Genomic DNA, 15522 nt, shown 5'->3' with positions numbered 1-15522 from the left:
AAATATATATAAACAAATATATAAAAATAAATATATGTATTTCATCTATACTTTTGAAAGAATTTATGGTTAAATTTCCCATTTAAAAAAAATTCTCTCCTTTGTAAAGTGAAAGATTTGCTCATATTATGGGATGTTTCATATTCATGTATCAGAACATAACCACTCTCATACAAGTAATAAAGGGTAGAATAAGATTGATCAAGATCTGCCTACTTCCACAGCGTAGACTTTTAACTACTGTCTGCTAAAATTATATATCTACTCTCCTTCCTCTAAATTTTTTAATATAATTAATAAAATAAAATAAAACATTAGTAGTGTTTAATACTTTTTAAAGGCAGCCTCTTAGTAGATGAAAGGATATGTATGTGTATTCAGCTGTCTGTACATTTCTAGAACTCAATATATTTTGGTGAGTGCAAATAAACAATATCTAACCACAATTCATCTTAAAGGTAAAGATCATAAGACTAGATGAGAAAATAATAAACTTTTTTAATATATAAGTTGGGGTATTATTATTTAATACATATTATTATAAATGGTATATATTTTGATCCTTAAAGGTTATATTGTGATTGTATGATGTTCCTGAAACTTATCCATTACATTTCATGAAAAAAAAAATATATATATACATATATACTTATCCATTACATTTCATGAAAAAAATATATATACATGTAAATATATATACATGTAAATATATATACATTTCATGAAAAAATATATATATACATATATACATATATATACATGTATAATCTTAAATCCTAAATACGACTCATCCTGGTAGATCCTATTTTCCTTTTTATACAGAAGAGAAAATGAGGTTCAGAAGTGTTAAATGATTTGCCTGAGGCCACCCCTTAAAAGGTGCCAGAGTTAGGATTCAAACCCTGTCCTACTGGCCCCAGAGGCAGTGTCTTATGCTACACTGCACTGCCCCCTACCGTCTGTGTCCTTTAGTTATCTTTGTGTGAGAGCTGAAAGAAGGCAGAGCCCGTATGGGGTTGATATACTTCCTTTGTATAATATGCCACTAAAGAGAGAAGTGTTTCTTTTTCCTGAAGGAGAACATTGTTGAAAATAGACAATGTGAGGTTCCCCCATATTTGAAATATCTGCATGCCCATGAAATGGCTAGAGAATCTTTACCAAAATGTTAGTCATGCCTTAGCCATTTACCTTGCTCTTATGTTATTCCTACTCTCAAAATGAGCCCATATTCCAGACACACTATTAATTTACTTATTGTGCCAAAAAACAATTTTTGAAAAATGTTGTCTTTTACATCATGAAAACAATTATAGCAGAGGTGAGAAATGAAGTAGGCAAGATGTTTACTGAACACATCAATTTATTTAGCTCTAGATATAGTAACTGCTTTCTAAATATATAAATAAGAATTTTAAAAAGATGAGGGCTGATGGTGATCGTGTGGCTCTTGTCATATTGTGCTCATTTGGATTGAAATGGTGTTGCAATGTCAAAATCACTATTTTTAAAGTAATTTTCTACTTGATTTATTTATTCATATTAATAAAAAATTATTTTGCTATAGTCACTCATAGCAGCTGAAACAGCAAAACACAAGCTGGTCCAGGATGATCTAATTTGTACTTGCCATGACAATATTTCTTCCAGGCACAATCATCTACTCTGTCAGCATCAGTGAACCTCTTCTCTGTAATATTTAATGAGAAAATGTGGAGAAAGAATATCAAGAGCATTTTTATTAAGGCTCAATTTTCCATCTCACTTTTAGTTTCAAGATTCCTAGGCAGTAGATATGGCTCAGGCAACAGTGAAAAACAGCTAATGATCTTGGTTTCTCATTTCTGGAATAAGAGTTAAGTACTGGAATAAGAGTTAAGTAGATAAATGGAGAGGGAGATTGTATAGATTTAATTATGCTATAGCTACTCAAACATGGGAAAGAAAAAGGAAAAAAAAAATTAAACCTGTCAATGCCTTTTCCTTTATATGTTCATACAAACTAAATTATAAAGAGAAAGTACAATCACAAATGATATTGAGCTTCTATGAGCACTCTTATACTGATAATATACTGGAACAATATGGTAAAGTTTAACTAAATCATAACACAATTGCCACTAAATAATAATAATTAAAATAAAAAATTGCTTGTATAGCACTGTGCAGTTTCCAAATTACTTGAATATACATCACTCTGCACGTGTATGTGATCATTAGCAAACATATTTTTTTTAAAAAAAAACCTCCCCAGAGTGGTTTAGGAAAAAAAAAAGAAAGGACATACTGAAATGCACTTAAAAAGGAGAGATGTATATAAAATGACTATAAATCAGCAGAATGTAGAGTCAGTTTATTTTAAAAAGTAACTTTTATGGCCTTCTATTACATTTACATGTACTGTTTTGATCAAGTATATAATTAAATACCACTACTTTCTTCATATATCCTTCACACACTCTACATTCCAACATAAGCTTTATGATTTTAATAATATGAGGATTCTCTTCTCTCAGCCACCAGAGAAGTCTATGCCCAGGGAACACAGGAGCAGGTGGCTTTAGTCTCCTCCACACTAATGTCCATCAGTGCCCCCCATCAAGACTATCCTAAGAATATACAATCTAAGAGTCTAAATAAAATTGGTATGCTTTTTATGAAAATGAATATTTTTATAAAGTTCTCCCACCCCATCTTCATCTTCCAAGGAGATAGTGGTATCTAAACTACAGTTTAGCAGTTCTGTATATGTCAATAAGGAAGCTATTTCTCTGGCTAATGTAATATAATATCTTCTGTGTCATACATTTATTCATTCAATAAATAAGCGATGGGCCTGTTTTATTCCAGGTCCTGTTTTATTCCAGGTTAGATTTTGGAATAAGTGGTTGAGGGGAAGGGGGAGGCTGGAGGAGACAGACAAAAATATTTGTGCTCTCCTAAAGCTTACACTCTAGTGAAGGGAAAGACAAAGATTGTAATAAATAAGTAAATATATGATATTTTATAAGCAAAGAAATGCTACAAAATTACAACAGGGTAAGAAAAGTGGAGAGGACAAAACAAGGGCCATTTGCAATTATAAATAAGAAGGTTAAGGTACATATCACTGATAAGGTAATATTTGGAAGAGAGTTGAAGGGGGTGAGGGAGAGGTCCATGCATACATCTGGAGTAAGAATATTTTATGCATAGAGAAAAGCTAGTTCCAAAGCCCTGACTTAAAATCATACCCGGTGTATTGGGGAACAGTAAAGGGAAGTCACTGTGGAAGACTGAGTAGATAGAGAAGGTAAAGTAGAAGATTCAGTAAGAGATTACTAAGGTCTTAGGCATTATGTTAAAAGGCATGAGAAAAAAAAAGGAAAAGCCCATTTTTCACATTTCCATATTATATAGAAATAATTTAGGTTCTACTTAGAGATTGGGGCTATAGGAGAGGAAACCACGTGGACTCAGGAAATTTTGAGCTTGTATTTTTCATACTTTGGTAAAATATGTACCTACCAGAAGTAGCAGGTATTTATGCTTTTTCTATATGATTTAATGTTAAACATTTCAGTCTATTCTCCAAGAGAGTAGGAGAGATAGAAGAAAGAAAGACAGAGAGAGAGGGAGGGCGAGGGGAAAGGGGGAGGGGGAGGGAGAGAGAGAGAGAGAAGGAGAGAGAGGTCACAGAGAACTATATAGGAACTTAATAACTAAGAAAGCTTTCTCTAATTTGGTGCTCCTTTCTGACTCTCATATCTTATAGTTAAATATATTGCTTTATATCGATTTGTAAGGAAATTCATCTAGCATATAACATCTAAGGTGTGTTAAATTAATTTTTAATTGAACATTTTAAATAATGGTATTATTAAAAACTAGCTGGAGTAAAATGAGAATAAATATGGGAAAGGCTCTTTAGTCACTGAAAACAAACTATGTCATATGTGGGAAGAAAAGGCTTAGACATGCCAGGAAGATCTCAGTATAAAGCTGTTATAGGAAATAATGCTCTTGATCCTAAAGGCCCTTTCTATAATTTAGTAAAGCAAACAAGATAATAAAAACATCAGATTCAAAATCTTGGTTTACTCAAATAATCACAATTTAATTAGGTCAAGGATACTTGCATTAAAAATGCAAGGTAGTATAGCTATTTTATCACAATTCCAAGTTATCATATGATATATTAGGTTTAGCAATGAGAAAAAAAAATGTTTAGAGGAAGACCTATTTCACCATTCTAGAGCAAATACATTGCTTGGCTATGTATATTTCTTTCAATTGATGTTTACAGTGATGATAATATTCTCTTCAGGTAGCTATCAATTATACTTTTAGTTTAAGTGTATATATTTGGGTACATTGTTATTTTCATAGAAATTTAGATTTGCATTATGTGCCAAATAAAATTCCACTAAGTAAAATAATCTGTTTTCGTAATGCAAGTAAGGTATTGGTATATCCTGAACATATATAAAATTCAGTGCTAAGCAGATGGGGTAAACAAACAAACAAAAGCCAACTAGCTGTATAAGATTCACAAAACAATTCACACGTCATTTCCAAATTGTGTTTAAAACATGATCTTATTGAAAATGATAGAATTATGCATAACATCTCTGTAGGACCCAGACCACTTTTTAAATACAGAAAACCAGAGTCGTTGGGTGATTTACTAACACTGAAATGCTCCCAGATTTTACATTGTAGAAAGAATACTTCCCCGAAGCAGAGTTCTCTGGGGGCATCTATAGGACCAAGTGGTAACTCTCAGGGAAGCGATGTTTTGGGAACTTCTGGTCATGATGCACCATTAATAAATTGCCTGATTTATAACCAATGCAAATGTGGAGCTGGCTTCCTTCCCAGAATGCTTCTAAGCAGCAGTACAGGCAGCAACAGTAACACCATTGACACAGAAAAAGACAACAATTTGAGGAAATGAAAAAATGAAAGCTTTGGCCAAGGCATAAAGGTATAACAAATGCTGAGTTTCAAAGGAGAAGCTAGACCTCATATAGAACATAAAAAGTAAAACAGTAAAATTGACTAATGTTACATTTCAACTCCTGCCATATCAAAGCTCTAACAGGTTGCAGACATGGGACAACAGACATGGGTAGCATCTATGAAGAGATTATTTTAGGGAGAGTTGTGCCATGAGTATATCCTCTGCACCAAAAGGGAAGGATGAGAAAGTGCAACAAGAGTAATTGAGGACTAAAACTTTCAATCGTGTACTGTAATGAAGACTTTTCATTTACTATCTGCATAATTTACTTATATAATTTGTTTAGCTTTCTCTCAGGAAAATATTAAGAGTAAAAAAGAGACAAGAAATGTTCTTTTGGCCTTATGTTATACAAATTCCTCCATTAACATCTAATTCATGTATCATTTATCACACTCTACAAATTTTTCAGTTAAAATAGTTTTTAAATTAAGGATATTTCCCTTTTATTGAGTTTCTACTTATAATTTCATAGGATATTTAGATTATCTTTAAACAGAGAAAACATACAAAATATAGTAATATTATGTATATTCATATTTGAAGATAAATATAAAAAATAAATCCTCTTAAATTGCAATATCTCATTTATAGTATTCCAAATATCTTTTCTTGCTTTAGTACATCTGATATAGCATTATGGATTCAAAAATCAAATAATGATTAATTTATGTATCATAATATCTAGATGAATTACTAAGCTACATCCTTTCTACATCAGGGAAAAATATAACGTTGAACTAGTACTTAAAACAGATATAAACAGATGATTTTCAGAATAATTTCATTATTATAATAGGATATGTGCTAAGGTGATGAGAAGAAATATTGAAACTGCCTTGCAAACATCAGTAGTATTAACCTACCTTAATCTCCTAAATCAGTTCTGGATTCACCTATCAACCATGAACTAATTTGAGACTCACAAACTTTTAAATTCACAGTATTTCTAAGTGCCCATGGCTGTAAGAAACATTTAGGAAAGAAAGAGGTGACTAATTGTCAAATTCACAATAATGAGTTTAATATGTAAGAAATGGCAGGTTACTGCTTCGCAAAGCAGATTTTCTGCTTTGGCTCCTAGCCATATTTACCCAAATTTCTTAGGGGAAAATTTGTTCCACTCTTAGAATTGCTTCATGAAAGTAGAATTCAAGAAATTATTAAAAGAGTCATTAAAAATGGGAAGTTAGCGGAAACTGGGCTTTAGTAAATAGTGGCCAAAAACTTTGTAAAGAGCATTGGAAGCAGTGTAATTTTGAAAGGATTGTGTTTCTATGCATTGTATTCAGCAGTCTACATGAGCAAAAATGATAAGAAAAAAAAAGATTTAGCAGACTCCATTGCCAGGGATGTTGGCAGGCTGCCAAACACAAGAGGTAGCCACTATTCCACCTCTTAGCTGTCTGCAGAGTAACATTACACTTTCCTGCTAAACAAAAGAAAAAGTGCCTCTTGAAAGCATGCAGTCACACTTGCTTAAGTTATGCTTGTTTTTTTCCTTTATACAAAATATTTGTGTATGTGTTAACAGGAGATTAAATCTTTGCCTAGCATGTAAATTGAAGAAAAGAGAGTGTTAATTTTTGACATGATGATAAAGACATAAAATCTTAGTTAAATTTATTTTCACTATATTGTTTGTAATTGTATATTGGAATGGGCTTATTGCATTTTAAATTAAATTTTATATATATATACATGTAGATAATAATTAGATATATATAATTATATATATACATATATGTGTGTGTGTATGTGTGTATGTGTGTATATATATATACACATATATATGTGTGTGTATGTGTGTGTATGTGTATATATATATATACAAATAAGAGAGGTGGAGGCTGCCTACAGAGTTTAGGAAAATGTATTCTTCATTGTTACTAGATGTGAAGATTGCCTCCTGTCTCTTAATGTATCATAATACAGCTGTTTGTTAGAATAGCTTCTAATTTTCTATCATATGACTTTTCATTTAGGTATTTCAGGAAATAGAGAGAGACGGAGAGAAAGAGTATGACTATGAATACATATTGTCCAATTAGTGGATTTTCTGAACATGAAATTATAAGGGAAGTGAAATTATAAAGGAAGTGCTTCCTTTTGATTTTGTTATGGGACATATTAAACGTGTCCCTTTGGAACAAGTCTAGTTTTTTGAGAAACTGAGCAACCTCCTAAAAAGGAACTCAGTCTGTGTGAAATAGAGGAGACCGGCATAATTGCTGTCTAAAACTGTAGGTTAGCTCCCTGACGGTTGAAGAGATCTTCAATATAATGCGATGATTTCCCCAAAGCTACCCCAAACCTGATGCCCTACAGACTTGTGACTCCTGAGTGAGTCTTAGAGGGGAAAAAAAAAGGAAACTTTCTGTTGTGGAGTATTAAGCGATACCTGAACAAAACAAATGGAAGAACAACCTCTTTTCAATTTGGTTTCAGTCCCCAGTAGAATCTGATGTTCACTAAGTCATGAGCAAGAAATGATAGGAGCAGTGGGATCCATGGGAGGCGAAAACACCCAGAAAATGTGGCACAGCTATGAACACTGGATGACTGTTATACGAGGCAGTGGGAGAAACAGACTGTCCATGAACAAATCTGAAGGTAAACAGCACCAGAAGAAGAAATAGGTGTTGATATATTGCGTTACTATTTATTCAATGTTTAAACTAACAGAGGCAACATGCTGTGCCCATTATATCCATTATATCATTTGATCCCCATAGCAAGTCTTTAAATTAGACATTATAACACCCAAATTGCAAATGAGAAAAGTGATTATTTAAGAATAGAAGTACTTGGAATAATTTTCTTTTCATACATGAAAACGTAATGATTCCATCTCTAGGAGCTCTGAAAATAAAAATGTTAGATTGTAAATCAATATTAGAACAAAAGCAAGAAGTAATGCCATTAATAAGAATTTAAAAGAGATCAACATTTGGTAACCGTTTAAACACACACCTAAGATGGTGGTTGAGAGATTGTTAGTTGTAAATGATTTGAAATGTGACTATAATTGAAGGCCTAAGATAAGACAAAATGAAATTATTATTTATTATTATTTGTTTTTACACCTACAGCACCTGGTCTTTCTAGGTGGTCTCCCATCCAAGTACTAACCAGGCCCGACCCTGCTTAGCTTCCGAGATCAGATGAGATCGAGCGTGTTCAGAGTGGCATGGCTATAAAATGAAATTATTAATAGTATTAAATTAGAACTATTGAGAGAGGAGAGAGCAATGAATAACATAAGAGCTGAGACTGATAGTTTAGGTAAGTAACAAAGGCTTATGTGACAGCTACACCCAAGAAAGAGAACAAACATTTTAAGAATACCACCCTATGATAAAAAAAGCACAAGTAGTGACTTATACACTGACAATTGAGTTCTGCATGGATCTCACTCTTTCTTTTTCCCTCTCCCATACTACCTCTCCACCCTCTTTCTGTACAGATTTGAAAAGTAGAAAGCAAAGGAAGGTAAAATATCAAGGCTTGTGTTCTTTCACTTCCAATCATTTTCTTACTAGCCTCAGTATAACATTTTCATTACCACAAATTATCTTAAATTATCTGGAATTTCTTAAAAACAAACAAAAAAGGTTAAGAAATGTATCCTCAGCTACACAGTTAATAGATAACAGGGCTGAGATTTGAACAGTCTGTCTGACTTGAGACGTTATATTTTTTAACTTTTTATTTTGAAATAATTATGTATTTACAGGAAGTTATAACATAGTACAGAGAGGTCCCATGTACACTTTACCTAGTTTCCCCCATGGTTACACTGTACATAACAATGTATAACACCAGGAAATTGCCACTAGTGCAAAGTATGGATATGATCCCTTATGTAGATTCATGTAACCACCACCACGACTAAGATACAGAACTGTTCCATATCGTGAAGATATTCCCTCAAACTTCCCTTTTATTATTACACATACCCTTCTCCCCTCAACTATTCCTAAATCCTGGCAACTACTAATCTGTTCTTCATTCTATATTTTTTATTTCAAGAATGCTATATAAAAAAGCAGTTAGTTACCTAAAAGGGAGCACCCAAAAGACTGGCAGCTGATTTCTCAAAAGAAACTATGCAGGACAGAAAGGGTTGCATATTAGACATAATGAAGACCCAGAATCTACAACCAAGAATACTTTATCCAGCAAAACTATCATTTAGAGATGAAGGACAGATAAAGAGCTTCTAGACAAAAATAAGCTATAGGATTTTATCATCATCAAGCCAGTATTACAGGAAATGTTGGATGGACTTCTTTAAGAAGAAAAAACATGTATCAAAAACAGGAATAAAGAATGGTAACAACTATATTCCTATCAATAAGTACCTCAAATGGAAAAGAATTAAATGCTCCAAACAAAAGATAGAGTGGCTGAATGGATAAGAAAACAGAATCATTACATATGTTGCCTACAAGAGACTCACTTCAGATTAAAAACACACACAGACTAAAAGGAAGGGAATGGAAAAAGATATTGCCTTGATGGAACTAGACAGTATTGTATTGAAAGAAATGGGTTGGATAGAGAAAGACAAATATCTCATGATTTAACGTACATGTGGAATCTAAAGAACAAAATCAACAATAACAAAGCTGAAATAAGCTCATAGACACAGAGAATATTTAGAGGGATATTAGATAGGAGAGTGGTTGGGGGACAGAAAAAAGGCAAAAGGTTTAAGAGGTACAAATGGTTAGTTGTAGAATAGACATGGAGACGTAGAGTGTAGCATGGGGAAGATGGTTAACGACGTTGTAATAGATATGTAAGGAGGAAGAGGGGTACTAGATTTAGTAGGGTGATCATGCCGTGATTTATGTGGATCTCTGATCACTATGCTATACAACTGAAACTGGTATATTATTGTATGCCAATTATAATTGAAAACAACTCATTGAATTATACAATGTAAATACAAGCAACTAATGTGTCATATATTTCAATAAAGACCAAAAAAAAAAAAAAACAGGTAAAAGAAAGAAAAAGAAAGCTGTAAAAATGAAATAATACAGTATGTGACCTTTTGAGATTGCCTCTTCACTTAGTATGCGTCCTTGAGATTCATTCAAGTTATTGCATATATCAATAGTTGGTTTCTTTTTATCGCTGAACAATCTTCCATGGTATGGATATAGTATAGTTCATTTAACCATTTGTATATTGAAGGACATTTTGATCATTTCCATTTTATGACTATTACAAATAAAGTTGCTATGATCAATCATGTACATGTTTTTGTGTGGACATAAATTTTCATTTCTATGGAATAAATGCCCAGGAATGTGATTGCTGGGTCATAAGGTAAGTATATTTGAGCTTTGGGGTTCTTTTTTTAAGAATCTGACAAATTTTTGTTTCCAGGGTAAGGAGCCATGTTTTAGCTGCTCCATTTTAGTGCTTCCTAAATTCGAACAATCTCCATAGTAACTGTGATAGCCAGCCTCCAATGGTTCCCCAATGATCCCTGTCTCTTCCTGATAGTCAAAATCTTGTATGGCTAATAGATTATGACAGAAATGTTGGTATGTACTTCGAAGGTTAGGTTATAAAAGACTGGCTTCTCCCCCCACCCCCCACCCCTTTACTCCTGCTCCCCCTTCCTCTTCTTCCTACTCTTCCTCTTAAAATATAAAACAAAAGGGGTTGTCTCCTGCACTATTTAAGAGAGCACATACCCTGACCAAGTGATGCGAATTTACTTTGTGAGTATTTCCCCTTATCAGAATTTTGACACTAGATTATCCAACTAACTCACCTGGCTCTGATTCCACACTCATCAAACCACATTATAATTATAACCTGGTATAGTGAATACATTTTCCCATAGAGGGTCCAGTTCATTAGCTAGCCGATATTAGTTTCTAAGCTACTTTGTGTATGTGACCAAAATCATAATAAGTAAACATTCTGATTTCAATTTAAGTATTTTATTGTCATGTTGCCAGAAGCTAGTTACCATAATTCTGATCAATTCTAGATGCCCTGAAAAAAATAATTTCTTAATCTTTAAGTCCATGTTCATGGTAACTGCACTGCAATCTTAACAGCCAGTGAGCTTTCCTCTGGTATCTATAAAATTATCTCTGATTGATCTCAATATAAATTCAATATTGCTATTAAATCTTACTGTGTAACTCATCCAATCAAATAGTACTTAGTAATAGTTTTCAGAAAATTGTGAACACAATTTCATTCATTTCTTAACTAACAAAGTAGCTTAATGAATGAATGACAAGTCAGATGAATCTGTGAATCTTCAGTTCAAGGCAAGCATTTTCAATAAATTAACAAAGTAATGTTAACATGTCAGGGGAAAAATGATAATAGCATAATGGTTAGTGTGGATATGTGCTTTAATTTTGTCAGCAGAGTACAATTTTACAAAGACCTTCTATTTAGAGTCATAGTACTTGAAAGTAATTATTTTGCAATGTGGAGATTTGCCTTAAGAGAGACAGAGGCCAGAGATTCTGGGTTGAGTACAAATTATAGAAAAGAACCTTGAATTTTTTATTACCTAGTTTATTGACCAATCAATGGGTCACTGGGCCTTTATAATTTTAATTAAAATTGGTTCACTTTAATGACATAAAATATATTTGTTAGGACTTTTTTTTTCCATCTTGAAAGTTCTGCTAGAAAGTAGCAGTCCTCACCTCTCTCATGGTGCCCATAAATTCTGTTTAGTCTCTTTCTCTTGGCCGGATTCCTTTTTCCTTCTTTGATTTTACTTCTCTGATTTTTTATTTTTAGTCATGTTTCTGCATAATTTTATGAAGACAGCATCCCACTCTTGAACAGTATATAAACAGGAGTCATTAAGTACTCTGTACTTGATAAATATATAAAGAGCCCATGCTCATTCAAAATGTGTATTTATTCCTTGCATTGCTACTTATATCTGCACTCTAAGCTTCAACGCATTTTAATTCAAATACTATCATTTTGACCATATATACAAAATAATTCTCTTATTTTACTGTCTTTGTTTATTCATGTTTATTCATTTATGAAAACAACAATTCAGGGCTTACTGTATATTAACAAATTCGATTTAAGAAAGAGACAGGACAGGGGGAGGGAAAGAACTGACGATAAGCAACAGTAAATCTTTATTTTATCAATTTAACACATGAGGAAACTGAAGCTTAAAAATATAAATTACTAGCCTGTCAATTATTGGCCAGATATAAATGCCCATGATCACTACATTATTATTTAGTATGAGGCGTTCAGTTCAATAAAGATTTAGCCAATGGAGATTCAAACTCATGCCTGCCACATTTTATAGTTCATCATGCTTTTCTGTTACCCCAGGTAGTATCAATTAGAACAAAATACTTTCTCCACAAGACTTGGTATTTGGAAATATAATATAGCACATTGCTGCTTGCTATGATAATAATGTAAATTATGATAATTAAATTCTAAAATTCTTGTTTTTAAGTTAGAAATTTTCTTTTTAAATTTTTCTTCCCACAAGATGTGCAGAGATGACAGTCAGACGCTGAAAAACTTCTCACCTGCTCAGTTATGCTTAAATAATATAATTAAGAAGAAGATACAATAAAGAACTTTATCTATATTGTATAAAGTCAACTAATATATTTTTAATTAAAGTCCTAAGAAATTTCTAATTCCAGAAGGGAGGATGAAGCTCTCCTAAGATATGAACTAACCATAAGATGGTGCTATTTATAGGAGAGCTATTATGTAGCAATTAATGGCATTATAAACTGAAATTTACACTCCTAACAGTTTTTCAAAAGCAGTCTCAATTTACTTCCTATTTGTAACTTTCTTTATTTTCTGAATCCAACCTCATTTCAAAAAGTCTTTCCATATAGAATAACTTCATAATGGACAAAACTCACAAAACTTACTGGATCATCAAATACCTTTCTTAATTTCTGATGAAGTCATTTGAAATATTCTAAGAGCCAGCAGTTATCCCTCTGAAATATTTTATGAGAGGAGGGTACCTTCTCAAAATAAGAGGTTTAAGAATGCAACCTGATAGAACAGGAGCTTGATATCTTGGCTCCTTCTTTGAATGCTGTTTTCCCTCTTTATACACTAAGATAGCTTCATAAAATGTAATTAGTGGTTTTAGTCACACACTCATTTCAGAGTAAAGGGCAAACAAAATTAATATATCTGGAATGGGTATGTATTTTAAATTAATAAAGTTACTTATTTTATCCTCTCCTTTTACTAGAGAAACTCACTGTAAAACTAAAGTAAATAAACTAGCAATTATTATCCAATTATCCACAGATATGTGTATGATTTAGCTCTATTTGTAAGGATGCCAACAATGAGAAAGCTGAGAGTTTCCCAATTATCTGACAAACAAAGCCCCATTCTCTCTACTCCTCCTTACTCTCAGATTTCAAAAGATCAAATTAGCACTACTGAATAAATTATCTTAATACTATATTACTGCTTCTAGGAAGACATTCTGTTTCACTACCTAAAAAGAAGATTTGGTTTCACCACCCAAGCAGAGGAGAGGGATTCAGGGAGCTCTAAAGGAATACAATCTGCAATGTGTGCTAATCAGTGCATAGTTTGCGGTTTTCAGAGTTAAATTCTAAAGAGAGTGATAACTTCTCAAGGCTCACATGAGATAGCAGTACTGGCCATCACCTTGGTTGCAGCCTGGTGAGACTCCAAACAGAGATTCCAGCTAATTTGCACCCAGACTACCAACCCATAGAAACATGAGATAAATTTGTTTTGTTTTAAGCTGTTCAATGTATGGTAATTTCTTATGCAGCAATGGTGATTACAGTTTATCATGTTCACTCATTAGAAGATTCGGTATTGAAAAGATGTCAGTTCTCCTCGAGGTAGTCCAGAAATAGATGGAAATATATAGCTTGATATTTGACAAATTTGACCTTGAAGTGAAGTGGGAAAAGATGATTAATTTAATAACTTGTTAACAGGTCTATAGAATGTCCACATAGGGAAACATGTATCATGACCTTTATCTCACAACATAGTCAAAACCCAATTCTAAGTGAATTGTACATCTAAATATGAAAGAGAAAAGAAATAACACTTCTATGCTATATTATGAACGTTAAGTTCTACTTAGTTGGTCACACATTTTAAGTTGGAAACAAAGAAACAAATATACAAGGAACATATACAAGATGTGAGTAGTGAAAGGAAGATATTCAGAAAGTTAAAGTAAAAATGAACAGTGGACTAATCTGGAAAAATGTAGGACAGATTTAGCAAGGATTTCAGATTATGTATTATTTTACTGGCCATCTATCAATCACCTTTCAGAGCCACAGCTCTCTCCTATGCCTGAATACATTAACCATCTTATTTTTAAGACTCATTTAATTTACACATTCTCATTGTCTATTTAGTTGTACTAGAACATTTGACACACACATTTCTCATTATTTTGTTTTGAAAAACATGGTTACTGTAACTTGGAAAAGCCAAAGGAAACTTTAAGTCTCTCTCTTTGAGTTGCTTGTAGTCTCCTTTGTTAAAAAAAAAAAAAAAAAAAAAAAAAAAAAAAATCATTTATCCTCTCTTAATTCCTGCAAATTAGGGAAAGTTATGGAAGAAAAACAGATGAGCAGATGGAGAATATGAAACATAGAAAAGCTCAATGTCAGAAAATAAGTCATAAGTACATATAAATTTTCTTAGTAATCGAATATGCCTTCTTAGTTTATTTTTATTTCTTCCCTAAGTAACTCTTACAGAATTAGATTATCTAATACAAATATAAGCTACAAATATATTACAAACATTTAAATTTTTAGAAAAGCTATACTTAAGACTAGGTTTATACCAATAAATCCAAACAGACCTAATTTATATTTGAATCTGCTGTAATTATCTCAATATTTAGTGATATTTAGTCATTAAGATATTTTTATAGGGTTGAATGAGGATGCATTTTTTAAATTATTTTTTATAGAAAATGTCACCTGGTAGTCTTTGTAAAATATATAAAGTTTGGGAAATATAAAATCAGAACCATTGATAACTTTCAATGAAAATATAGAATTATCAGCAACAATTTTCAATACTTTTTCTGAAATTGTCTCCCCATTCTCACCTACTTTTTGACAGTTAGTTTAGTTTTTAGAGAAAAATCACACAGCAGATACAAAGAAAAGTATTTTTCCAGGTTTATTTTTCTAATATACTTGTGTTCATTTAGAATTTGTTCAGCTGTTGATTTTAAAAGTTAATTATCTCTTGCATTATAGTTATACATAGTTGACAAGAACCTCAAATACCTAATCCGTATTCACAATTATAAAAACAAAAGAGTTTTTATATTCAAACAATGGATGTGTGTATTAGGTCAGGGAGTCTTCTTCTCTATGACCAAGAGAAAAGCAATGTACAATACTAGGAAAGGCTTGTTCTTGTCCAATTTTCATATAACATTCTGTGGCTTGCTACTTGAAATTTGAAAAAAAAATTGTTGTATATTTCAA

The 15522-nt window shown here is 32.3% G+C and overlaps 1 protein-coding gene and 1 pseudogene across 2 annotated transcripts in view; both read right to left on the bottom strand.

The window, feature by feature from the left end:
- The window catches only part of CTNNA3 (catenin alpha 3), a 1378877-nt gene that overhangs the window by 233987 nt on the left and 1129368 nt on the right, over nucleotides 1-15522 (bottom strand). The gene's annotated exons all lie outside the window — the stretch shown is intronic.
- On the bottom strand, nucleotides 8086-8204 carry LOC112482778 (annotated as a pseudogene).

The sequence above is a fragment of the Pteropus alecto genome, unplaced genomic scaffold, assembly GCF_000325575.1.
Source record: "Pteropus alecto unplaced genomic scaffold, ASM32557v1 scaffold155, whole genome shotgun sequence".
Lineage (NCBI taxonomy): Eukaryota > Metazoa > Chordata > Mammalia > Chiroptera > Pteropodidae > Pteropus > Pteropus alecto.
This window is presented reverse-complemented; position numbering and strand designations above follow the sequence as displayed.